This window comes from Rattus norvegicus, chromosome 5, assembly GCF_021556685.1.
Source record: "Rattus norvegicus strain SHRSP/BbbUtx chromosome 5, alternate assembly SHRSP_T2T, whole genome shotgun sequence".
Lineage (NCBI taxonomy): Eukaryota > Metazoa > Chordata > Mammalia > Rodentia > Muridae > Rattus > Rattus norvegicus.
Genome location: NC_141538.1, coordinates 151,237,501 through 151,263,523, shown reverse-complemented (window position 1 = coordinate 151,263,523; position 26,023 = coordinate 151,237,501). Strand labels below are relative to the sequence as shown.

General features: G+C 54.9%; 1 protein-coding gene across 27 annotated transcripts in view; it reads right to left on the bottom strand.

Moving 5' to 3' along the window:
• Positions 1-24,743, bottom strand: part of Ahdc1 (AT hook, DNA binding motif, containing 1) — a 66,735-nt gene extending 41,992 nt beyond the window's left edge. For 8 of the 27 annotated variants that reach the window (NM_001134956.2, NM_001437112.1, NM_001437111.1 and 5 more), the window contains 3 exon segments: positions 23,957-24,051; positions 24,285-24,416; positions 24,668-24,702. The gene's annotated coding sequence lies outside the window, so the exon portion shown is untranslated. 27 annotated transcript variants of the gene reach the window in all.
• Between the last annotated feature and the right edge of the window lie 1,280 nt (positions 24,744-26,023).

Below are 26,023 nucleotides of genomic sequence, written 5' to 3'. Positions count from 1 at the left end.
CCATGCTCCCCCATGAATTTAGACGAAGCCAGAGATTTTTAAGTATTTTCAGCCACTGCTAATGTTTGGTTGTTCTTGCTTCTTTTTGAGACATGACTCTATTCTGTAGCCCAGGCTGGTGTGGAACTCACTGCGTAGCCCAGGCTGACCTCAAACCTGACATTTCGTGCCTGGACTTTCCTAGTGCTGGGAAAACACACTTGCCTCTAGTCCAAGGTCACCTTCCAGGTCGACCTGCCCGGTACATCACACTTACTTACTTGCTCGGAGATCACTAATATTAGTTTAAAACCTGCACATCCTTCAGAAAGAATAAGGCTTTTCACCAGGAGGCGGCAAATCACAGCCCATGGGCCAAATCCAACCTGTTGTCTATTTTATAAGTGAAGTTGACTGGCGCACAGCATAGTCACCTGTTTATGCGGTGTCCCAGACTACCTTCAAAGTACCACGACAGAACGAATGGCCTGACTCTTTACAAATAGACCTGTTCTTGACAACCAAGTACATTTCCCCACAAACCCATAATTCAGCCTGCCTAGCCTAAGCTCTCTCACTCCTCACTGTGCTTCTAGGCGGAGACAATGAGAACCTCGTGTGGGTCCCAAGCAGCTTGGGTTCCAGAGCCCACTGCGATCTCATCAGATGACCCCGGGTGTCTTCTCTGGAATGGAGTCTCTCTACTTCTACATTCCCCCGGAGAGTTCAAGGCCCGTTGGCCGTTCTCAGTGGCCTTGGCACAGGGAGGGCGGGAGGGTAGATTCCAGAGACAGCACTGGAACTGAGTCAAAGGGTCAGGGATAAGGCCGTCTCTGCCAGCCAGCTGAATATAATCAGGTCATGAAGTTAGAGTAGCCTACACAGCACCCTTTTCCCAGCAGACTTCCATTAGCTGTAGGCCTCTACAAGGCAGACTCCAGAAGCCAGGCCAGAGGGCTTAAAAACTCTAACTCCCATTCTCCACCTCAGATCCCCTGATGCCTCTCATGCCTCAGGGCTAAGCTGCCACTGATGCTGCCCTTTTCCCTACCCCTGGCTCCAACTTCTCCATGGCTTTAAGAATCCTCCAGGCCTGTCCTGGGCCCTGCCATTCCTCCCCACTTGGTCCTAGAATCCTGAGCGTTACAACCTTAATGTCCGGGCTGACAGACTCAGTCTTACCTTCCAGCTGTGACCCTGAGCAGTCACTCGGCCTCCTCGGCCTCCTCAGCCACAAATCAGAACAAATAGGCTTCACGAAGCACCAGGCCCAGAATAAGCACTTAGTGCTTGGTGCCGCTCTTACTCACGCTGACCCTCCAGCTTAATGCACGGATTTTGTCACAAAATGTTAGCCAAATCATTCTTATATTTATCCGGAGAGAAGGCCCTAGCTCTGTCATCTTCTCAAAATGGATCCGTATCCCCAAAAGTTAAAAATCTAAAATGAGAAAAGAGGTACAGACAAGAAAAGAAGGGGCCAGTGTTAGGAAGGACCCAAGGCCAATGTCCAAGAGTACGAAATCTCAGGTCTTATTTTTTTCTGCCAACCTAAATGTCTCTGGCCTGACCTCATCACATACTCAGCTGTGGAGGTTTCTTGGTGGGCTTCCCATGCCCATCTCCTTCAAAGACTCAAATCCCATCTCCTGACTGTCTTTGCCTTAATGCTGAGGACAACATCAAGACTAGGGCCTCTGGCCTGACAATTCAGTAGGCCTTCACAGCCAGCCTGGGCCTGCTGAACACTTCACCCTTCCCTCTCATCTGAATACCACCCACAGACTCACTCAGTTCTGGACACATTTGACCCTGCTGGCAGATCACCCAGGCCTCAGGCCTAGCCGGTTGCCCCTGCTCTGCCCTTAGAGTTAGTCCTCAGTCCAGCCTCTCTTAGCTCACCCTGAACAGACCAGGCTGAAGTGTACTGACTATACATACTCCTGGCTCTAGGAAGTAGGCCACTTCCGGAACTATCCAGCTTGGCCCTGTGTCTGGACACTGGCTTTACCTTAGTGTTTCTCTTGTCTCTACTCCACTCTCATTGTCCCCTTACCACACGGACCCTCAGGGAGTCAAGGGCTAGTCAGGTTTTTTTTTCCCTTTGAACTTCAGTGTCCCCACCTTACTAATGGGGACAGCAATTATCTACACCTCACATTGATAGTCATGAAGGATAAATCACTTGTAAACTCTGTGTGTGTGGGTATGTGTGTGAGGGGGTGTTCTAATAAAATTTGCAAAAAATTCTATATAATTACCACAGCCTCTATAAGTTTATTTCAAATTATCATCTGTGCCAAGAGTGATGGTATGCATCCAGACTTCCAGATACCCAGGAGGCTGAGGCAGTAGAGTGGCTGGCCAGGAGTTCCACAGCAGCCCGGCCAACACAGTGAGACCCTTGCTTTAAAAAAAAAAAAAAAAAGATCCAGCTGGGCGGTGGTGGCACACATTTTAATCCCAGTACTTAGGAGGCAGAGGCAGGCAGATCTCTTGAGTCTGAGGCCAGCTTGGTCTACGAACTTAGTTCCAGGACAGCCAGGGCTACACAGAGAAACCCTGTCTCAAAAAACAAACAAACAAACAAAAATCATATATTCGGGGCACCCTTGCAATCTTGTGTTCTCTAGGTGCCACGCTGCTTCACTTTCCTCCTTGGTACTTCTAATAACCTTCTAATAAACTACACACATGCACACATGCGCGCACACACACATACACACACACACACACACTCGTTCTGTTTGTGTTGGAGACGGTCTCACTATATAGCTCAGGTTGTCCTTGAACTCATGATGTTCTTTCCTTAACCTTCCGAGGGCTAGGATTACAGATAGATGCCACCATGCCTAGACAGCTAACAAACCATACATTCTACCTGCCTTTGTGTGGTCTACTCTCTGTGTAAATTCACTGAAGGGAGAGTTTTGGGGGACGCTTTGTTAATACATCAGTTCTGTTCACTGCTTTGTGTCCTAAAAGAGCCTAACCCCAGATACGCATTGTGTTACCTGAGGACTGAACTTATGTCTGCCTGCCTGTGTTCCAGGTACTATACTGCTCTCGGCTTATCTTGTACTAGGGTCAGGTGCTTCAAGGACAGTGGGCAGGAAGCAGCTTGGTTAGGTGAACTCTAGAGCCTACCCAGTCAATGGCTTTGCTGTATTTCCTTTCCTGATCATGAGCTAAGCCTCTTACTGTCACCCCTCAAATGCCGAGGCCACTAGCCCTCCCAACCCTTCCTCACTGGGCCACTTCTTCCCAAGGCTAGTGCTTGGGCCCTGCCTAAAATGTTATGGGCCCCCATCTCTGTCAACTCCACCCTTAGCTTAAGCCCCAGCAGTCCTGGGAGCATTCCTGCGGGATCACATTCCACTCTCCTTTACCTGAGCTCACAGCAGGGAGCCGATACAGACTCAGTCTGATCCCTGCTTCCCAAGTTCTCACTCAGTCTGATCCCTGCTTCCCAAGTTCTCAAATCTGTGAGTCAAGCTCTAGGAGGTCAATGCAGGAGGACTGCAGCAGTCTAAATTCGAGGGCAGGCTGGACTTCGAAAGTCAGTCTCTCTCCCTGCTCCCTTTTCGAGCAAGAGCATGCATGTGCATGTGTGCGCATGTACATGCGTGCACGCGTGCACGCGTGCACGCACGCACGCACGCACGCACGCACGCCTGCCTTCTCCTCCTCCATCCCTTCTTTGCTCTTCCTGTCCCCTCTCCCTCTCCTGACAAGGGATTCCTCCTCCTCCTGCTGGATCAGCTCTACCCCCACCCCAGCCCCCAACTAGTTTGAATCTTTGTGAATAAGAAATGTAGCTGGAGCCAGCTGGTGGTGGCCCATGTCTTTAATCCCCACATGTAGGAAGCAGAAGCAGGCTGATCTCTGAGTTCCAAGTCATCCTGGTCTTCAGAATGAGTTTAGGACAGCCGGAGCTGTATAGAGAGATTTGTCTCCAAAAAGGGAGGGAGGGAGGGAGGGAGGGAGGGAGGGAGGGAGGGAGGGAGGGAGGAAAAAGAAAAGGTAACCCCATCCCTACTACGTAGCTTTTTCCTTTTCTTTGTTTCACATGTGCGCGCGCACGTGCACACACACACACACACACGTGTGACTTTCTGATTAGCTGTGTTACGTGGGGGGTGTCACTGTGCCTCTTGGAACCCATTTCCTACCTGCGAATGAGGGTGATACACGCTCTACCTCCTGACTGTGGCGCTCCACTCTAAGCCCTTGGTGAACACCAGCCCACACTGTGACATTTTATTGTGTCGCTCATCTCCGTCCAAAGAGCGTCAGCCCGCTCAGTTCTTCCTTTCTGAATGGCCCCCCTACACACACTTCTTTCCAAATTATGATGAAAAGAAGACAGCTGAAATGTTCAGCCCCTTACTATCTGTAGTGGTTGGAAACTTGTGTGGTACCCAGGAGGCTCTCTCTGTATTACTTGTTAAATTAACTAAATCCTCAACTCTCAAAAGGTGGGGAGAGCTACTACTACGTCCATTTTTCTGACATCAAGGCCATGTACCACAAGTCTATTGTCTGTGTGTGTGGATGCCTTCAGAGGCCAAAAGATGGTACTGGGTTTTCTGGATCTTACGTTGTTACAGATGACTGTGAGCTTCCCCAACATGGGGATTGGAAATTGAACTTGGATTCTGTGAATGAGCAACAAGTGTTCTTAACCCCTGAGCCATTTCTCTAGCCTCATGCCTAGGATTTAAAACCCAGGCTGTCCAGCACTAGGGCTGCCACAGCCCTCCTTCCACCCTTGCCATTCCCCTCCTCCTGCGCTCTGGGGTGGGACTCTCTCCTGAGAACCATTCATGCACATCAATGTTATTCCTCCAGCGGGACAAGGGACTTTCTGAGAAGAATAGATTCCCCTGGACCCCCTTCTGGTAGCCACCAGTGCAGCAGTGGAACCACGGTCCACAAAGGATCCTTAGCCAGGGATACCTGGTGCTATCTACTCCTGGGTCCTCCTACCTGACCTTGAGTCGTCGTGGGCTATCTCCGCCCTTTCAAATATTTGAGATGGTGAACTCTGCCTTTTAGCCTAACTGGGAGGCTCAGAGCTACCCACTAACTTAAAGCACCACTCTGAAGGGTAAAGCACCTTCTCTGAGGGAGAAGGATAACAGGGTGGTTCAAAATGAGAACCTTGATTACAGGATCCCAAAAGTTCAAAGGCACTGGCTTTGTAGGACCTTGAACAGATCTGAAGCTCTTCCAAGCCTTGCTTCCGGGATGCGGGATGTTGTTCCCCTGCCCGATACCCCCTACCCCCATCTGGGAGGTAAGTTAAGGAGACTTGCCTAAGACTGTGTGAACAACACCAACCCCTACAGATACCCACGCTTTCAAGTTTAGTTTATAAACTACGAACCCGAAGAGATCAACAACAATATAGTAGAATGCTTACAATATAATAACTGTAACAAAAGTGCTTAAAACTTATGAACTGTCTATCTCCAGAATCTTCCAGTTAATATAGTTCTGGACTCCAAGTGATCACGGTTAACTAAAAAGAAAGAAAACAGTCCATGGAGAGCGGAGAGGGAGGGAGGGAGGCAGACGGGGTATTAAACAAGGACAACAGAGGTGAGAGCTCTGTGAATATCTACTTGCAAAATTCTGAGTGTTTGCTGAGTAAAGCGGAGGGTGTGGGAGCAGCTCGGTGGGACAGAGCGTGCTCAGTGTGCACGAGGCCCTGGTTTCAATTCTTAGCACCAGATTTTTTAAAAAGTACTTAGGGTTTGGGGATTTAGCTCAGTGGTAGAGCAGCGCAAGGCCCCCTGGGTTCGGTCCTCAGCTGGGGCGGGGGGGGGGGGAGGTTGGGGGAGTGGGAGGGTAGGGGGTGGGGGGAGTGGGGTGGGGTGGGGGAGATGGGGGGGAGTACTTAATGAAAGCAGGGCTCTACTTTGCCATTGAAGGTTCTACAGTGCCAGGGTTCTACAGAGCACCTCAGTCCCAAACACGGGGGGGGGGGGGGGGGGGAACTCAGGGAAATAGAGAAGCAGCAGGAGCCTCGTCCACTGTGATTCTGCTGCTGTCCCACATCTTCCCAAGCCAGTGGTCCTGGCCTCAACCTTCTGCCAACTTCTAAGAGGTCTCCAACTGTTAACCCTTTCCACCCGAAAAAGGTGACTGCCTGAATCCAGGTCTTCCTTCTCTTAGTTGCTATGCGACCTCAGGCAAGTCACTTGGCCCTCTCAGAAGCCTCACTTTCTTCATGCTGACCAACTGGGGTAATCCTGTCCCCTATCACTGATAAGGGACTGAGGTCATATCCACAGATGTGTCAGAGGAGCTTGGTCATGCTGGAAATCTAGAGGTCTGGCTGTACATTGAGTATGTCATCTGACCACCAGGTAGGGCGGACAGCTATTAGTAAAAACTGACATCCTCCTGCCTCAAAAGTTCTCCAACAGCCTCAAAATACCACCCAAAGCATGTTCCCTCTTACAACCCCATGGAACCGAAACTGTGTATTGAAGAATACAGGCAGGTTCAACTTAGGCTTCTCAGGGTCACAGAACTATGCTTATACTCCATGCCAGTCTGGAAGGGAAAGGGGTTGGGAGAGCCCCCTGGGGAAGAAGCAGGGGCCATGGAGGACACCCTGAGATAGGAAAGGTAAACGGGGAGACCTGTTCCCCAGAGCCCCTCTTTTCCCCAAAGCTAACCCAGTTATCACCTGGCCAGGCCTTCTACCCCTCTGAAAGGCAAGAAGAACCAGTGGCAGCAAGTTAGAATAAGAGATTAACTCCGTTAATTAATTAAAATAAACAGCAAATTAAATACAGTAAAATTAAAATAGCACAGGAAATTAATTCTCCCAGCCCCACCTCACAGGTGAGAGGCTTAAAGGGCCCCTCACAGCCTGGATCCAGGGCAGCTGAGGGGGAGTATGTGTAACATATCACTTGCCTTACACTACTACAACCCCATCCCTAAAGATCACAGCAGAGCGTACCTCCCCAAGACAGTCACCTGCCTCTTTGCCCCAAGAGGATTCCTGACCCTTGCTCCTCGGCCAGTGGAAGGAAGGGTCTTCACACAGCCCAGGTCAGAGATTAGACAACTGTGTCCTCCTGGGCACATGGCCCTTGCCCTATATCCACTGCCAGTCAAGTTAGAGCAGGGTGCAAGAGGGACCAACATAGGCCCTCTCTTTTGGGTCCTCTCTAGGGCTTGGAGTCAGATTACAGGAAGTCCTTTGTCTTTTGTGCTGGGCCCTGGCCTCTCTTCAAGGTGCCTAAAATCCCTCCTGGAGACTCCTCGCTCACTTCCCTGCCACAGAACACCCAGAGAAAGCACTACTGAGAACCCGGGCCAAAGATGTTCACTCCAGTTGGCTAGCCCAACCCTTATGATGCCAGTTTCCTCCCACACAAGATAACAGCTTACCTCACATATGGGGAAACTGAGGCCAGGGCAAGCATGCGGTGGGCCCGAAGCTGACTCTCAGTGGCCACATTTCATGTTACCTTAGAGTCTGAGTGAAGTCCAGCTCCACACTGACTGACCCCTCTCCTCTACAGCCCCAAGCCACAACTCCATCACCTTGTGGCCTACCCAACGGTGGATGAAGGACACCCCATTCTTAGTTCCTGCCCTCTGGCATTTGATGACAGATAATGAATGGTTCTACCTGGAGCTCCTCCTCCAACCCTGGCCTGCTCTGATTCTACCAGTTCACCCCTCGCTCCATAGGCCACTCAGGGTCCTGACCCTTGCCTCCTTTAAGCAATCAGGATGCTCCACCTGCCAGGGCACTTTCTACCATCTGCCTGATAACGTTATCAGTGGCGCTGCCCCAGCACCTGGCATGGTACCCAGCACTCAGTAGGTGCTGAGTGGATCTCCTCTGATGCCCTCCATCACATCCAGCTGATATCTGACCGGACTATTGACTGGCTATCTACAAGCCCAGCACGAGGTCCCCTTTTCACAGGACAGCCCCTGCTTGGAGAAGCCTCACAGCACTGATCCTCCTCGTCTGTAGGCGAGCTTCCATTTCTATGCTGCAGGCTTCTACGTGAGACCAGGAGCAATTCCTGCCTGTACTGCTCAAACCTCCCAGTCCCGGGCAGCCCGTGATCCCAGGGAGCTGAAGCAACACCGCAGGTTCCTGGGCTATTCAGTGAATTCTGGCCTAGCCTGAATTACAGGGGGGAGACCTTATCTGAAAACAAGATGGCCAGGTCTCCTAGCACTCCGGAGGCAGAGGCAGGCGCTCTGTGAGTTCCAGGCCAGCCAGGACTATACAGCGACACCCTGTCTAAAAAAACATCCAGAGGTTCATCTACAGACAAGGATCAGTGTGCTTCCAGGTTCAAAGCTCTGAGGCCTCTCTGAGCAAGGGCCATCATGTGACCAAACAGAACCAAACTTTCCCAGCTCTTTGCCTCCATTCTGCCCCAATCCAGATCCCGAAGCTAAAAGCTTTGTCTCTTCTTGTGGCTCACTGGACAAAATCTCCACTCTCTGAGTCGGGCGGCCATTGGGTGTCACCTGGATTCTGCCCTCTCTGAAGCTCTCCGAATTGTATGACACCCCCTCAGCACCTCAACTTCTGGCTCCCCTAAGGCTCTGTACACTCTGTTCCCTCTAGCTGGACCGCTCCTCCACAGCGCTCCTGTTAGGACTTCATACATATCCCCCAATAGCCAAGATCAAGGCTTACCTTCCAGTCTAGTAGAAAGAGAGAGAAGCAACAAATTGCTAGGTTGGTCACAAAACTTGGAACAAGAAGAGCCTAGGCCTGTCTCTGTCACCAACCTCCATGGGCCCATCAACAGTGTTCAAGCAGTATGCAGTATGTGTCAAGCGAATGAGTGCTCCCATACACTTGTTGACTAAACAGAAAGAAAAAAAAAAAAAGACAAAAGAATACAAGGCCGCAGTACACAGTATGCAGGGCTGGAGGTGGAGGAGAGACTGAGGCTAGGAAGGCCAAGGACGGAGTGAGGAGAAGTGACAAAAGCCACGAGGGCCTAATCTACAGCAGGGCTCCACTCCTGGCAGCGGGGAGTATTTGTGGGAGACAGAGGAAGGAGTGTAACGGGAGGCTCAGGAAGTGTGTGTGTGTGTGTGTGTGTGTGTGCACGCATGCGTGTGTGAGAGGTGACAATACACGCGTGTTGCATTCTGTGAATTAACCTGTGTAAGAAGGCAAGGAGGTACTGGGGGGGTGGGTGGGAGGAGGGAAGCGCTATGCAAGGAAGCCATAGGGACTGTGGGCCTGCAAAAGCATCTAAGTGAGGAAAACTATGTATGTGTGCCTACAATCCCCACAGAGAGGATGCTGTCTGTACCTGACTGGAGTTGCTCGTGTCTACAGGAAGGAGGAATGACTGACGAAGACAGGGGAGGAGGAACACGACTGAGGGGGTGAGACTGCAAGGGGGACTGTTGTAAGACTGCATGGGAGAAGAGGGTGTCCCTGTGAGTGTGAACAATGCAGAAGTTTGAGAGGTGCCAGGGCTTCTGCGGAGGGTGTGGCTGGGGTGGCCTCTGCCACAGGCTTAGTGCCAGAAGTGGGGGGGACAAAGGTTGGGGGCTCTCCTGGAGCAGAAGATTCCTCAGAGCCTCTCAGGTGCCAGATCACTATGTTCCTCGGCAGGGAGGCTGAGAAAGAGGCCCAGATGTGCGAGCGCCTCCACATCTGTCCACAGCGAAACCTCTGGGCATTTATTTGTCTTTGTCTATGTCCGGGGTGTGCACGCCTGTGCTTGTGTGAGCCCTGCCAGCCATGTGTCTGCGCTTGTCTTTGTCTGTATGTATCCAGGGCCTTTGTCTGAGAGTGTGGCTGTGGGTCTATGCTTGTCTGGGTGGCAGTGTCTGGTTTTGTGTGTCGAAGTTTATCTGTGTCTATAGGTTACCGTGTGTCCTTGACTGTGCGTGTTTAAGGGCTGCATGCAACAGACCTCTTGAACTGCTTGTTTGTATTTGTAGAGCTGGGTGGCCTTCCTCTGAGGACTCACTACTTTGAAGCTTTGGGTCTTGAGGCTTTGGTGTATCCGAGAGGGTGCTAGTGTGCGAGCCGTGCTATGGGTTGTATGCAGATAGCAATGCTTGTTTGTGACTGTGTGTGTGTGTGTGTGTGTGTGTGTGTGTGTGTGTGTGTGTGTGTGTGGGTGTGAGGGGTTTGTCACAGACTGGTGAGCAAGTTAATCTCAGACTCTGTGACACGTGGAATAAAATCACGCTCCCATAATGGGATCATTCGTCTTCCTGTCCAAAGAGAGAACCAACTCTTCACCCTCCACCCTGGGGGAGCCAGTGGGGCCAGGGCCAGCCCCCAGCCCCCACTCAGTCCCCTTCTGGCCCTTGGCATCCTACCCCCACCCCCTCCCCTGCTGCAACAGGCTCATTCAGCCTCCGGAGTGCTCTGGTGCCCACTGTGGACTGGGCAGGGCTGCAGGACATGTGACTGAACCTTAGAGGCCTGTCCTGGGCCCCCCAGCCCCACCCACTGCCAAGGAGGGCTCTGCCCCAGATGGGAGAGGGGGGGTACAGGAAGGAATCTTTGGGCCCCTCCTCCTCCCCCCGGAGGGGAGGGATGAGCTGCAGGCCCAGCCGGGATTTTCCATCTCTCAGCAACAAGATTCCTGGTGAGCAGGCTGCGGGGTTTGGCAGGGCGCCTGCTGGAGACCCGCCTTCACCCGCCAGGACGCCTGGGTCCCCAAGGCCCAGCAGCAACGGGTTCCCTGGGGAGCTGAGAGGGCCTCAGCACTGCAGCCTACAGTTGCCTGGGCCTGTGGGAAAGCCAGACCCCATGCCTTCCAACCAAAGATGGCTCCCCAGCCCCCACCCCCCAGGCAAACCACCACCCTTCCTCTGGCCTCCTTGAAGCCTGCTTTCCCAGGCGGGCTACCAAGCACCGCCCTAGCCTGACCTCAGCACACACCCTGCTTGGGTTCTAGGGCTCACCTCCAGGTCTCGGGGCCTGCAGGACAGGGTTATGCTTCTCTTCTCAAGACTGGGGGAGGGAGGGATTCTCAGACTAAGACTCTGAGTCTTGCATCTGTGAAATCCTCTTGGTCTCAGCTCTTCCGGACTGAGCTGAGCTACCAGCTGGGGAAACTGAGGGAAGGACGCCTTCTGCATTCCCTACCCACCACAAGGCGCCGGAGGCCTCTTCATTTTGCCTAGCCACAGTGCTGCCTCCCTGTCTTTCCCGTGAGTGTGATGTCAGAGGGGTAAGCTTTCCTCAGAGGTGGAAGTGAATGGGCAGGTGGGCTCTCGACTCCCAGCAACACAGGATGAGCAGCCGGAGAGCAGGTTTGGTAAGAGATTAAGGTTGAAGAGGAACCAGAGGCTCCAAGATTTATGAGGTTCATTCTTCTCCCTCAAATTCCCCTCAAAGTCCCCCAGTCCCAGCCTGGTCCCTCCAGGGTTGTGCTGTGGCCCCAGGCCAATGTCAAGGCCCCAACCCATCCATCAGCTTGTTGCCAGGGAGTTTCCACCCCAACGGGTACCAAAGGGAGGGGCTTAACTGACACTAGGGACTCAGATGGATGGGAGGGGGCATGGCCCTAAAGAATTGGCCAACAATCCTGCACCCTCCCAAGAGCTGGGGGGCTCCAAGCCTCTAGGGAAGAAACTAGGCTGCTGGGCTGCTGGGTGGGACCCAAGAGGCGGTGCCTCCCAGCTCCACTACCACGCTAAGCCGCACCCTTTCAACAGACCTGAAGGCCTGGGATCCTGAGAGGCCCTACAGCTCATTGGGGTGTGTGACTTTAGGTGGCTTCTATTCCCCTCTGGGCCCCACCACACATTACAGGAAGTGGCTCTGATAGACCAGGTATTCTCCATTCAGATCAGCCCCTTCAACACTTAGCACTTCCCTCTCTCCAGGGTGAGGGAGTCAACAGAGTCTGGACCACATGTGGTGAGATGGCCAGGTAACTAGCAGAAAGAGACTGAAGTCACCCAGTTATGTTTGAAAACAAAACAACAACAACAACAACAACAACGAAAACCCAACAATTATTCTCCCTCCTGTGTCTATTTTGTGGATCAATGAAACTGAGACTCTGGGGGGTGGGTGTCTGCACACGGCTTGGACATTACCGATTACCGTGGTTTAGAGGACAAGCTACAGGGGCCCAAATTAAAGCCCCAGATGTACCCCTAACTTGTGTGAATTCCCATACGTTCTCTCAGCCTCGGACTTTGCATCTGTAAAATGGGGCTGCAGGGCCTCCCTCACAGGACTGCTGAGTCCAGCCGAGTAAAGGCAGGCATAGGGCTTGGCACAGTGCCTGACACACAGTGAGTGCCTGAACAGTGGCTGCTCTCATAACTGTGCCCTAGTACTATATTAACATTCCAAGTGGCCAGAGGTGAAAGCAAGGAGGGATCTGGATGTGACTGGAGGATGAAACCAACCTTCTTAACAGCTTCTTTTTTTTTTTTTTTTTTTTTTTGGAGCTGGGGACCGAACCCAGGGCCTTGTGCTTGCTAGGCAAGCGCTCTACCACTGAGCTAAATCCCCAACCCCGAAACCAACCTTCTTAAGCCAGGTTGGGACCCTCAGAGTCTCAGCCCAGGAGGGCCAGCCAAATTCCTGGAAGCCCCTCAGCTGTCTCCCTTATTCGTTAAGGGCTTCTCATTAGTGAGCCCGGGCACCTGCCCCTCCATGCGTAATAAGCCTCATTAGTATCTTAGCCCCAAGCTCTGAGCCCAGAGTCTATATGTGTGCACACGCATGAGGGTAGGGGGGCCGCAACAGGCCACCAGCCAGGCATCCTCGACAACCACACCCCCTGCCTGTCATCCACAGAGCCCGTCACCACCCAGCTTGTCACCTGCCTGCCTCACACCCGCACCACCTGTCACCCACCCAGGCTTGTCACCCACCCAGCCCATCACCTGCACCACCTGTCACCCACCCAGCCTGTCACTGAAGCCGCCTGACAGGCATCTAGGTGGGGGACAGGAGATGGGAAGAGAAGCCCACAGAGGTGTAGAGCTGGGGGCCCCAGAGACCCTGTGGGACCCCCACTTCTGCTCGGCATCCTGCAGTATCGCCATGGCAACCTCTCAGCCGCAACCACTTTCCCAAACATCCCCCGCCTGCCCCCCCCACCCAGGCCCTGCTCTTAGCTGAGCTAAGGCTCAGAAGAGCCTGAGTGACAGGAGAATGGGGCGGGAAGGAGGGGGTTCATCTGCTGGCTGGCCTTGACCATCCTCTCTGCCTTTGGACTCGGTTACTCCATCTGAAAAATGGAGGGGCCAGAAGGTGAGGCCTTTGGAGAGCAGGCCATCCCTTCCCCAGACTGGATTGGCTGAGCTGACTGCCAGTTAGCCTGTGAAAGCTGGGAGGTGGGACAAAAGGACGAGGGGGTTTCTGGGCTATTCCATACTCCTTAGCCAAGGTCCCAATCCAGAGTGGCTAGGCCGCTGACTCAGGCTCACACAGCAGGAAAGAAGCAGGCTGGAGGGGAGAGGGGCTCTGCCACAGGACTGCTAGCTAGAGGTACCACACTGCGTGACCCAAGGTGACTAGGGGCAGGCTTGGCTCCTACCGCTGAGCTGCATTATTAATGAGACTCTAAGGTGGGAGTAGAGCAGCTGTGACATTGGTCCTCAAGGGGCTCATGCCATGCATGGTGGGTGGGACGGTGAAGACCCGATGCCTCCTCAGGAAGGACTTGAAGAGTCCCTGGTTCCTTTCAGGGCTGGCTGGGGCAGGGGCTGCAGTGGCCGAGGGGCAATAGCCTGTCCTCTTTCAGAACACCGCCCCCCATTCCTCTCCACTCCTCCAGGCAGGCAGCGATAGGATTACTTCTGCTTGACTGCCCGCTCCACGGGGTTCCGAGACCCTCCTGCCTGCAGCAATCTTTAAAATTCCTCCAGCCCAACCTCTCTCCCTTTCTCCCCGCAGTGGTTGCTCCAGAGTCTACCGCAGTGTACCTACTGCTGCTGCCACCACCAGCACCAAGCAAGCAGGGGCCCAGGTCCCTTGTGCCAAGGACAAAGACAGGCCCATCCTCATGGTGTAACCCCACATCCCTCAGACCCTCTCTCCCTTGGGACTGACCGATCCCACAGACCACCGTTCCAGCAAGGGGCAGGCATACCGGCTGTACCAAGGCGGACTGTGTAGGAGCATACCTGGTAACCGTGGAAATGCCTGCCTGTGTCTGGAGTGCCAGAGCCTGGCCGCCCCATCTCACTTATGACTCCCTTTTCTGTCTCACCAATCCCTGGGTGGGCAGACAGCTGGGTCAAGCTGGTGCCTGTGACTCCCAAGGGCACAAAGGCAGGAGGAGGTGGGCCCTCTCAATTTTTTAAGGCCCTAATGTAGGCTGCAACCTTGGACTTGCTAAACTGGGACCCAGGCAATATTTTGGGTGCCCCCTCCACAGCAATATAGCTGCTTCCTCTTTTAGAACTTGGGGGTCAGGGAAGTCCTCTATCAGCCTTCTCTAAGCAAGAGATACCAGAGACCCTCAGGAGAGAAGTGAGTTTGGGGGGTTGGGTGGACGCTGTAATACCCATACCCCCACCCCAGTCTCTCCATCCTTAAAGCAGGCAGAAGCAGCTCGGGCTCTAAATCTCTCCCCTCTCGCTGCCCTCTGAGGCGGATTCTGTGCATCTGTAATTAGGGGGTGGAACAGATGGTGGAGATTCCGTTTAAAATCTCGCATCTAGTAAAGTAACCTTCACTGTCGGAACTAACTCCCAGGGAGACCGAGCCCCACAGCCTAGATCTGTAGGGCTCATCAAGCCTGCACTCTCCCCCTCCCCCTCCCAAAGCCCCGTCCCTCTCAGGTATGGGTGGGGGAATCTGGCAGGGTTGAGAAGTGGGAGTAACTTCCCCTACCCCGGACATGCATGCCAGAGCCCAGGCAAAGCTAGGTACTCAAAGAGTTCTTGGCTGAGAGTCCAGGGTGACCAGGTGCCAAGTGGCTCTGCCTATTCCCAAAAGGGGCTCAACCCTCCAAGCTTAGGCCAGTGTGTCCACAGCCCAGGATCTGGGGGGCAGCTTTGAACCAGATGTCCAGCCTCACTGTCCAGGAATGAAAGGCCTCGGGCAGTGAGGGGTGGAGATGGCTCCCCAGGCAGAGGAGGCTCTGGGAAGTGGAGGAGGCTTGGGCAGTAGACACAGCAGTGCGTGTGAAAAGGCTGTCTCGGGGTAAGGAGCTGGGTGGGGGAGGGTGTGCTGGAATGTGTGGCTGGTGGGAGTGAGGGCTGCCTAGAAATGAGGCTAAGGCGGGGTGTGTGACAGGGTATCATGGGGTGCCGGGGAAGCTCAAAGGGGCGAATGGGTCAGGGCGGCGACTAGGCAAGGCTGTGCATGTTATAGACAAGCAGAATGTGTCTGGAGAAAGATGTAGGAGTGTCCGTGTGCCTTTCCAGGGTTGAGCCTAGAATCAGAGCTAGGGGCGCTGCTAGGGATCTGGAAGGGGAAGAGTGGGAACCTGTGAGGAACGTCAATGCTTGCACATGCATGCATGCTACGGAAGGTACTAGAAGCTATGAGGACATTTGGAGTTACCCGAGAGCTGAGGCTTTGTCTGTAAATGAGAGAAATGTGGATATGAGGAGCTTTTGGTGTGTGTGTGTGTGTGTGTGTGTGTGTGTGTGTGTGTGTGTGTGTGTGTACATGCACACTGGGGAGGGGTGTTTGAGAAGGTGTAGGGATTCCTGCCTATCTATAGGTAGGCAAAATTTAGCTAAGGGTAAAGGTGTGTGTAAGGGAGATGTTGGATGCGAAATCTGTGCACGTGAGAAGGCATGGGGGCTGTAGGCAGGTCTTGGGTATACTGACAAAGTGTTGAGGTTGAAGAAGGTTCTGATGTTCTGGAGGATGTGTTAGAAGCTGTGTGTTGGGGTGTCTGGGAGTCATAAAAACCAGGGTTTGGTTGTGTGCTGTGTTTGGAAAGAAGATGTAGCAATATTCCTGGACAGGTTACAGTGACTTGAACTGGGTATGGATGCGGGCGGAGGTGTTGGGGCGGAAGTGGGGCTGAGACTCTGAGAATGTTGCAGGAGCTCCTGTTTTGAGGTAAGGAGATTGAGTGTATCTGAGGAGGTGCCTTAGAACTATGTACAGGGAGGGCAAGTACGGGTCCCTGGTATCAGAGATACGAGGAGGTTTATGCGGCGCACAAGAGGGAGGGTAGCAGGATTAGAATGAAGTTCCTGGTGTTTGAGGAGGTGTTCTGGTACGAGGGTAGCTGTGTGGTGTTTGCATTTGGGGGTGTGTGGACTATGTGCACGTGAGACAGTTGGCTATCAAAGAGCTGCCGGTGTTGGGTGGCTGTGTGTAGAAGTGTTGGGGCTGAGTGCTCGTAGGTACATTCAGCTGTGATCTGGAGCTGTTAGAGATGTAAGCATACACTAGGGGGCTTGTATATTTTAGATGTAGTGGAGGCTACAGTTAGAGGTCCTGTGCTTGGAGGACTATTAGGGAACAGTAGTTAAGGGGAAGGGGATAGGCTTCTAAGAAGATGAAAGGCAGGGGTTGGGGATTTAGCTCAGTGGTAGAGCGCTTGCCTAGGAAGCGCAAGGCCCTGGGTTCGGTCCCCAGCTCCGAAAAAAAGAACAAAAAAAAAAAAAAAAAAAGAAGATGAAAGGCAGAGTCCTAGTCTCTGGGGCTCACCTGGGGACTGCACCCCCACCCCAGAAACTCCCTGCTTTGGGGTATCTGTACTAGGACCACAATGTCCATCTGTCCCCACCTGTGCCTCGGCTGCGGGAACAGAGCTACCTCTTCGATCCTTGGGGAGCAGCAGTGACTCTTAGCCCACCCATCTGCCTTCAGATGGTCCAAGCAGAAGCCTCCACCAAGCTGCCTGGAGGGCGTCACCATGTTTGAAGAGGCGCGGGCTGCAGCTGGGGAGAACTACACAGAAACAGTCCTCATAGAGGCTCCTTTGAAAGCCACTGCCACTGGGCAAGAGGAAACAGGAGGACAGGATAGGCATGTCTGTCCTTGGGCTGCCTGTGTGGGTCAGTGGCCAGCTGCAAACCCCCTGGTAGCCTCTGTCATGTTTTTAGCCTGATTGTCTCCATTCAGGTAGTACCAAGGCCTTGGAAAACAAGCACCCATCCAAGTCGGGACAGCGGGCACATACTGGTACCTGCGGCTATACCCTCAGCTATGCACACCCCTAAGTCCAGACAGGCACCCACATCCTTCCACATACAATGTGCAACACGGCACCATTCTGTGTGCAGCTCGTCCTTGGGCCCCCAGACTTTTATGTATATATGCACACTGCCATCGAGCTACTTGTCTCTGTAAAACCCGGGACAGCCGCGCACTACCTTGTCAAGGCAACCTGAAGTCAAGGTTTCTTCTTTCTTTCTCTGACGATACTGGAGATTGAACCCCAGATTTGATTCGTGCATTCTAGGAAAACCCCACACCCAACCCCCGTCACATATGGCCCCAGCCCCTCTCTGCACACCCTTGCCTCGTAAACATGCATCCACATTGATAACTACACAGTAGTTTCTTACACACACACACACACACACACACACACACACACACACACACACCCCATCACATACACACCGTCATACCCATGGCCCCTCTCACACATGCTCAGCCTTTCTCACATACTCCATGATAGACAACAGGTTTGCATACCCATACACCCTTACCAGGTAACTCCTTCCCACTCTCCAATCCTCCAGACCGAATTTGTGTCCAGGTTAGCCCCTGCCTGTGTCCAGGTTAGCCCCTGCCTTCCCTGCTGCCTACCCACTGAACAGGTAGATCCTCTACCAGCTGGGTCAGACCGGGCCCCCCTGTGCTCAGGTATGACTCTGACTGTGTTAGAGTTTGGGCTGTGACAGCACATCCTGAGACCTGTCACCGCCTGGATGGCTAAGGAGGCACAGGCATGTAACCTGTTACATGGCAAGAAATCACAAAATATGTACAGGTGGGAGCCTCAGGGATTCATTTACACAAAGGAGACATCCTTGGGTGAGTTAGTGAGCAAGAAGGGGTCTTTGCTGAGAGACAGGAGAGCCATACATTCTGTGTGGGAATGGGGGTTAGGAGAGCATCAGCAGTCCCCCTCCCCAACAGAAGAGCAGAGAGGAAGGGGCTGCTCAAGGCTTCGCTCGCTTCCTTGCCCTGACCTCCTTTAGCAGCTGGAAACTGAGCTGGGGGTAGAAGGAATGGAGACTTGGCTGGCCTGGGGGTTTGGGGAGGGACGAGGCAGAAAACACCTTCCAGATTCTCATCAAATTCCTGTTTGTGGTTTGTAGCCTCCAGTCAGTCTCTCTCTCTCTGTCTCTCTCTCTGTCTCTCTCTGTCTCTCTCTGTCTCTCTCTGTCTCTCTCTCTCTCTCCCCCCGCCCCAGGGTTTCCCCCTTTCTTTGTCTCTTCCTGTTTCTCAGTCTCTCCCCATCTTTCTCTGTGCTTACCCCATCTCTGTCTCTCCTCTGCCTTTCTGTTTTCCTGACGCCTCTCCCTGCCGGCACCTCTGTCTGTCTGTGTCTCCCTGTCCCAGTTCATCTGTCTGTCTCTCTCAGTTCGTCTGTGCGTGGGTGTCTCTGTCCATCTGTTCTACCACCCATCTGTCTGTGTTAGTCCTTCTATAAGGTGCCCTCTCTCTCTCTCTCTCTCTCTCTCTCTCTCTCTCTCTCTCTCTCTACCTCCTCCAGGTCAGCAAAGGCCTCTCCTGGCTCAGGAGGTGGGGAAGGAGAGAGAGAGAGACCAGCTTTTGGTTTCAGCAGCAGACTAGATGGGGGACTTGAGGCCTGCCAGCTGCAGAAGCCGCCCCTCCCCTCAGCTTCCAGGCCAAGGGTCCCAGAGCAGAAAAAAGATAGCTGGGCTTTACCTGCAGCTGAGTTCATACAGGGCTAGGCAGGGGTCTCGCTTCACCCTCATATCCCTACTCTCCCCTAAGCCCACCATTCTTAAGTCCCAGGCAATGGAAGACACACAGGGACCCTGGGAGAGGCTAGGCCTTAAGGGAAGGAGGGGCTGGGAGCCAGGGCTTCCTGTCAGCTGGGCAGGAGGGGCTCTTTCCCTCCTCCTTTCCAGGCAGTCTCTGGGGACCTCTTCCTTCTCTGGTCCTAGCTGCAGGCACTAGGGTTATCCTGGCAGTTCCTGTCAGCTCCATGAGGCCGTTCCTACCTCCTGTCTGCCTGCAGGGATATGGGGTGGGAGGGTCACACTAGTGTCTGCCCAGAAACAGCAGAGGCTGGTTTGGGCTATGTGTGGCACTGGTTCAGTGTAGGCACTGGCCATTCAGAGAAGCACAAAGCAATGTATCTACCACCTACCAAACCACATCTACTCCTCCATACACACACACACACACACAGTATCTTAGTGCCCCTGCCCACTCAGGAGCCCCTACTGCAGTGGCACGCACCCAGAGATCTGCTGCCTACCTTGCATTCCCAGCAGGCTCCAACAGTGCCCCAGCACCCAGCCTTCCTCTTAAGAGCGTACCTCCCAACATCCTTCCATGCTGCTGTGTTCCCTCCACCCCCCCCTCCAACAGTTCACAGTTCAAGTCCCACAACTGACAGAGAAAATGGGGCCGAAGAGGAAGCCATGGGAGGACACTATCATCCTCCAGGGACCCTGGGGTCAGAGCAACAATGAGACTCATCAGAGAAGGAGTTACAGAAGGGACAGAATATAGCTCCTTCCTGACCCACCTCAGGCAAAGTCCATATTGGCTTTACCCTGTAGTGCCACTGGGCTGGGGCCAGGGGCTGGCTGCCTCCCTCCATGGCTCTCCTTGCCCCTGGCTGGGCTATTTCTCGCTCCCCCTTCAGAGCAGCCCTCCCTGCCCTCTCCCTCCAAGCTCTGGCTCTTAAGTCCTCAGCTCTTGGAAGCCTGACTCACTGTTTCCCCTCTTCTCTCCCCTCCCTCCCTCACTCTCCTGGCAGCAGTGCCTCCCCCTCCCCTGAGGGGGGCTCTGGCCACAAGGGTGCCTGCCTGCTCTTCTCCAATGGGCTCCAGCCCCCCTCTGTGCCAAGGAGGCCCCCTGCAGCTGATCTACTTCTCCAGCTACAGAGAGGTAGGATACCAGAGCAGGAGTCCCAGGCTGGCCTTGCCACAGTATCTGTGGCTCTGGGCGAGTGGCTCCTCCTCACTAGATCTGCATTCCTTCTGTCAAGCACTCGGTTGGGGAGGGGGATATCTCAATGGATGATGACAGACACCTTTGGGGTGCTAAAGTCCCCCACTTTTATAACGTGGGTGTTTCCTAGCACAGGGTGCCTGCCAACCTGTGGAGTAACCCACCTAGCCCAGGCCCCGCCCACAGGTCCCAAGGACTCTGTTCAGCTCCCAGACACCCGAGGGCAGAGAGGGAAGGCTGCTCTGATGCTGGAAGTCAAGACCCCCGGAATCCTCCTCCCTCCCTCATTCTATCGCATTCTTCCCTCTTCTCTTTCCCACCTGCCCCCCCATTTCCCAGAGACATTTGCACTTTTCTTTCTATAATTCACCCGCAAGCCAATCCTAGCCCTCAGTCATGGCAGCGTGGCCCGCATCTGGATACAGGATAGAGGCAGTGGGAGGAGCCCAGGCCCTCGGAGGTTCCTAGGGTCCACCACTGAGCCCTGAAAGAGACCCTGGCATTCCTTGCCTAGTTTCTCTCTCACTCTCTTCAATAGGTTTGGCCTCTTATCTTTCCCACTCCTCAGCAGCATGTAGCTACCTGGGTCTCCTCCCCCCACCCTACTCTGTGTGTGTTGTGTATGTGTGTGTTGTGTGTGTGTGTGTGTGTGAGCATCTGCTGGCATTAGCAACAATGTTACCCTTGCTTCATCTAGCAGTCGCTAACTCCACCACACCTAGGCTTTGCCCCTTCTCTCTGTCCCAAGAGATCCCAGCCACCAGAGATAGAGCTTGGCTCCATCCCATAATAGTGCATCTGCTTGACCTCACCCAGCCAGACCAGAAGGGCCAGGGCATCTGGTACACAGGCACGGCACCCCTTGGTCTTGGGAGACTGGCAGAAGACAAGGAGCTCGCTCACGCTCTCCACCCCCTCTCTTCCCTCCCCCCTACCGAGAGCAGGCGAGGATACACACACACACACACACACACACACACACACACACACACACACACACACACACACACAGGCTCATAAGTAACCCTGGAGGTGGTACAGAAAGCAAGGAAGGAGAATGACCAAATCCAGGTTTGCTTGGAGGAAAGCCCTGTCCAATGAGGAACAGAGACACGCTTCAAGCTGACATCCCACTGGGGGCTCTACCAGTGCACCCACCAAACTGTCTTCTGTCAGGAACAGTCTGCCCCAGTTACAATCAGCTGGAGCCCCCACCCCTTAACATCTTTCAGAATCCAGGTCTAACCTTCCTTCATATTTATACCTCTATTTAACTCAGCAAGCAGGAGACCTCTCCCCGACAATAGCTAAGCACACGGCCTGGGGGGAGGGTGTTGCCCCCCCATCACCAAAGGCCCCCATCAGTTAGGCTGGGGAACAATATAAAGTAATCCTGGAAGCCTCACACACTAAAACTGAGAAACTAAACTGTTTACCCACATTACCAGGGGGCGTCAGGGGCTCCCTGACCCTGAGACCTTGTTTCAGACCCCCCCAGCCCAACAACCATAATAAACAGCGAAGTCTTTCTCTATGACAACAGATTTCTCTGAGCCCAACGGCTCCTTCCGTCACTACCTCAGCCATAGATCACATTAAAAACTCACAGAGGGCAACTTAAACACATCACATTTGTTTCTCTCTATATTATTTCAAAAGTAACGGCATTAAAAATGGATTTTAGTACAGAAAATAAATATCAGCACGTGGGCCTGCAGCCCAGGCAGAGAAGAAAGCCCACCAGGGGACTGTCCCTGGGGGAATAGGCACAACTTAGGCACTGGCCGGGAAGGTGACTGAATGGTCAAACTGCACCCTGGAGATGCCTAGGGAGGGGGCAGTGTCTGCCCCACCTGAGCACCTGCTCCGATGCCAAACCAAGTGGGAGATGAGTCACAGGTTTGGGTTGATGCCCATGGTCTCCCAAAGCTCATACCCTCTCTAGTCACTGCCACCTCTGAAGGGTGGGAGCTCTGGGGCCAGAAGTTCACCAGTCTCTGGGGATTCCTCCAGCTATTGACACAGGAGAAATGAATTCAACTTACTATCCCGTTTGATTTTCCATTACAATGAAAATAAATATACATCTGCTCAAAGGAAGACGTTTTAACAAGTGGCATGCATGTGCTACCTCAAGGGTCCCTCCACAGCTGAACACCACAGCCCAGCCTGCCTGCTCCTCCCGTGCTGGGAGGGGGGTGAACAGACTGGTAATCTTTCACTTACAGCCCTGGCTCACACAGCCACACACACCGGGCCACACTGAACAGGAACAAGTCAACAATAGAAACACCCCAAATGCCCCTGGCAGGACTCTGCCCAGGCCTGGGCTCCTGCCCCTGCCCTGCCAGCGGCAACAGCAAGAGCGGACAGAATGTGGCCACCCTGACCCGGAGGCAAAGCTTGTCCTCACACCCTGAGCTCAGCCCAGGGAGCTGGGGCCAAGTCCCGCCTGACACCAACTGGTCCAGCGGGAAACGCCTGCCCAGCCAGACAGGCACAGGCCCCCCAAGGGTCCCTCCTTGTGCTCAGGGACCAGGCTGGTGCAGCCCAGCCCTGCCTCCCAGGGTGACGCCTGGGCCCAAATTCAGCTGGCCCTGCCAGTCAAGCACTGGTGCAGAACCGAGGGCACCAGGCTCAGCCCCTCCCAGCCCAGCCCCAGGGCCCCCAAGCTGGGAGGGAGGGGAGACTCCCCACCCCTCCACATCTGGCCCTGGCCCCTAGGGTCTGCGGTAGAGAATTCCCGCCCCCGCTTCTCTCCCTCCTCCTGCTCTCTGCGATCTGTGCCCGCTGCCCGCCTCAGGGACAGCCCCAGCTCCCGCCTCCGGCCAGCAAGGCCCACATCCTTCCTCCCTCAGCTGGCCCCTTCGCCTGGCAGGAGGCTGGGGGGTCAGGCTGCTGGGGAACCCTCCCCCCCAGCTCCCATCAGTCCTCATCCCCAGCCCCCAAACTCTGGGTTGCTGTCCCTTTTCCTGTAGAACAGGAAGCAAGGTTATTTCCTAGTCTCAGAGCCAGCCCCCTGCCCCTTTGGCTCTGTCCAGGGACCCAGACCCAGCCGGGGAAGGCGCCCTCAGCCAGAAAGCAGAGATTCAACAGCTCACCCCAGCTCCCGACCTAGGGGGCTGACAGCTGTCACTCAGCACCCCACCCCCTGGGGAAGAGGGGGCCGATTCAATCAGAGCCCTAGAGGAAACGTATTGATACACGATTATTTATTTATTTATGCAAAAGTGAGCCGACTTTGTTCGCCAGGTAACCGGGCACGCGGCCCAACCCCTCCGGCCAGGCCGCCCCCAAATCCCTCCTCCGCCCCACACCCCCTCCGGGTCATTAGGTCCCCGCCCCTCAACTCCCAGAGCGCCAACGGAACCTTGGGATTTGGGGGCTGGAGGGGAGGGGCTCCTCCCTCCGCAGTCTCCCCTTTTCCCAGCGCCTATCCTAAAATCCAGCCTTGTTCTCCGCTCCCACGGTCCCCCTACATCCCCCCCCCCCCCCCACATTCTCAGCAAGCTGGAGAGCAAATTGCAGTTTTAAATCCAAAGGCGGAGGGAGGGGGAAGGAGGAGGGGGTGCGCGGCAGCGCTGGGCGCGCACCTCGCCCCCGAGCCGGGGGAGCCGCGGGGCGGCCAGGAAACCCGAGAACCCCCCTCCCCGCCCCCCTCCCCGTCCACCTCCCCCTCCCCCTTCCCGGCGCTGCCTGCCAGGCTTCGAGCCGAGCCCAGCCGAGCCGCGGGCCCCGGTGGAAACAAAGACCGATCGCACCGCGGGCACCGCAGCCACGGGGTCCGGCGGACCGGACTGGGGGCGCTGGGCCCCCCCCACAGTGCGCTGCACAAAAGAGCCTGGCCGGCCGGTCCCCAACGGCGTCTAGAGCTGGGGAGGAGACGCTACTTACCGGAGTGCTGGGCTGCCGGCTCCGTGGGTCCGAGCCAAGCGAGGGGTTTCGGGGGGCGTCTATCTTCCGCCGGCGACAGCAACACGGGCGCCCGGCTGCTGGGAAGAGGAGTCGTAGAGGAGCCCTGAGCCGCCTGCCGTCGCTGACAGCATGGCTTGCGCCTCGGCTCACATTCTCCGCCGCTAACTCCGCTGGACACGGCCCCCCGCTCCCGCGGCGCCCCCCCACCACGATTACTCCTTCGCTATCTGCGCCCCACTCGCTTCCCCAGCCGCTCACACACTCTCACAGCCCTGGACACCCCCGCCCCAACCCCCCAATTGCAAACCTGGGAGGGAAGGCGCCCCGCGTAGTCCTCCTGCTCCTCCTCCGCCGCCCTTCTCCCTCCCGCTCTGTCTGTCTGTCTGTTTGTCTGCCTGTCTCTATTTCTCGCTCTCTCTGCCTTTCTCTGCTCTCCGAGCTGGGTGGGAAAAGGAAATGAGGACAGAAAGCAGACGCTGGCTTTGGGTGGTGGTAGCTGGATTCCCTCTCTCCCTCCCTCCTCCCTCCTCCCCTCCCTCCTCCTGCCTTCTGCTCTCTCCGCTGCGAGCGAGGCTGAGCGCAGCCTGGCGGGTGGCTCGCTCTGCCCGCCCGCCCGCCTGTCTGTCTGTCTGGTCTGCCTCGCTCGCTCCCTCCCTCCGTCTCTCGCCCTCGCCCTGCCTGCCTGCTTGCCTCTCTCCGTCTCCGCCGCCGCCGCCGCTGCCTCTGCGAGCTCGCCTTACCTTCGCTGCTCACCATCCGGAACCCCAGGGGGGGAGCGTGCGCAAAGCACGCCGGAACTTGTAGTCACCGCTCCGCCGCTCCGCGCACTGTGCGGGCGGGGCCGCTCCGGGCTGCTCCGACGGCGCGGCCCGGAGCGGACCCTGTCCGGGAGTATCCCCGGCCCGGATGAGTCCCGTTTTATCTAGGACTGCTGATCCTCCTCAAGGGTTAGGAACATTCCCGGCGTTCCGAGGCCCCTACTCGGGGCTCTGGCTGCGCCAAGGTTGCGGGTGGTAGCGCAGGGGCGGGGTCTAAGAATGAAATGAGTGGAATCGGGCATCAGAGGATGAGCCAAAAGAGCTGCGACTTTCTGGGGTGTCCCAAACACGTTGAGAGGGCCCATGGAGAGACGGGAGGACCAACGCTCACAATTTGGGGACGTTTTTCTTTTAGGAAGAGGCTTCTGGCGAGAAAGCCACTCTGGAAACGCCAGTCTCCTCCGCATTTAGTGGCCCTTCGCCCCAAACTCAACCCTGGATTTAGTTCTTCCAGCGCCTACTTTTTATTGTCGTCCACTGGAGGCGAGGGCGCAAAAATCCTGGACAATTTATAGATACCATGCCTTCTCCCGAATTCGAACAATTATTTGTGAGCGGAATTCAACAGTTCTCCAGCTCCTGCTGCGGCGTGGGGGCTGGGCGCACTTTCACCTACCTCCTCTTCAGGTCACATCTGTTCTCCAGCCCCTGGCTCTGGGCCCCCTGCCTTGCCTATCCCACAGATGGGAATGTGCGCCTCTGAGGAAGGCTTTGTTACCCCAGGGAGGTGGCTGGACAGCTCTGAAAGAAGTGCCGCGGCTGCCATTTACTGAGCACCCGGGCACCACGGGGCCCTTGAGCCTCGCGACAACACGCCTTCAAGACCTTATATCTATTTTAGATATAAGAGTTCTGAAGCTCAGGTGTCCCGATTAGAACGTGGTGGATCCAGCATCTGGCTAATTCCAAAGCTCACTTACTTAAACCTGGGGCGATAACAGCGATGATCCCCTATCTCTCTCACCACCACCCTCACACACACCCCCGCCCCTTTACTGTTGACTTTCTTCCCCGTGTCTGTGTGTCCTCCCTTGGCACTAAGGTAGACAAGTGTTAGCTGAGGTTTACAGGATAAACAGATGAATAGCATGGTCACTGCCCTGCTACTTGGTTACTTACTGACTGGATCTGAGCTGATCCCAACTTCTTGGCTGTATCTGACATTCCTTTGGCCAGTGTCTGCTGGCTTAGTCCATCTTGCCTCATGTCCGGGGCTTCTCTAGCAATG